General features: G+C 67.1%; 1 protein-coding gene across 8 annotated transcripts in view; it reads right to left on the bottom strand.

The window, feature by feature from the left end:
- ZNF827 (zinc finger protein 827) overlaps positions 1-832 on the bottom strand; it is a 150,049-nt gene that overhangs the window by 148,201 nt on the left and 1,016 nt on the right. The gene's annotated exons all lie outside the window — the stretch shown is intronic.

The raw sequence follows: 832 nt of genomic DNA, 5'->3' as shown, positions 1-832 counted from the left end.
CCGAGCCACACGCGCCCCCTGCCCGTCCCCCGGGCAGACACCGCCACGGATATTTCGCGAGGGGGAGATCGATCGCGCTGCCTGTCTGCAGCGGAAACGCACACGCTCACACACAACCCAAGCCCGAGACACCATAACCTTAACCCTTCCCCCACCCTCCGTGAACTTCAGGTGACCGACCACGTCGGCCTGACACCCGGGCGGGCGGGCGCTCAGGCTCCGCTCCCGCCCCCAGCCCGGGTTTTGCAGGATCGGGCTCCGAGCAGCGCCAAACCGCCGGGAGAGGGGAGCGGTGCGGGGGGAGCGAAGAGAAATTGACCCTCCGTCTCCCCCGACCCCTCCCTCCGGCGCCTCGGGCGTCCCCTCCTCCCCGTCACCCCGCCCCGCGCCTTCTCCCCTGCCCCCTCCTCCCCGCATTCAAGGAGCCGGGCGGCCCCGGGGGATATTTTTAGTCGCTTCTTTCTCCTTCACTTTTAGCTTTAGCAGCATCTCAGAACACTCAAAGAGGAGAAAGATTGGGGTTTTGCTGGAGAGGGAGTGGGGGAAAAGTTAGGAGTCTCGCAAAGAGAAGCCGGAGGGAGGGCGGAGAGGGACCGGGGCGCGGGTGGAGGAGGGGAAGGGGACCGGGCCGTGCCGGCGGGTGTGTGTCTCCAGTTGGTGTGTGTGGCTGCAGCCGGGGAGGGCTGTGATGCACTTTAGTCCTGGACTCTGCTCTGGCTCGCCGGGGAGGGGGGTCCGAGTGCCCGAGTCTCGCCAGGCTCCGTCTGCTCCGACTGACCCCGCATTTTATTGCGGCCAGGAGCCCTGCTCCTCCCTCCCCTCCGCTCTGCAG

The sequence above is a fragment of the Pteropus alecto genome, unplaced genomic scaffold (genome assembly GCF_000325575.1).
Source record: "Pteropus alecto unplaced genomic scaffold, ASM32557v1 scaffold50, whole genome shotgun sequence".
NCBI lineage: Eukaryota > Metazoa > Chordata > Mammalia > Chiroptera > Pteropodidae > Pteropus > Pteropus alecto.
The sequence above is the reverse complement of the archived record's forward strand: the minus strand, read 5'-3'. Positions and strand labels throughout refer to the sequence as shown.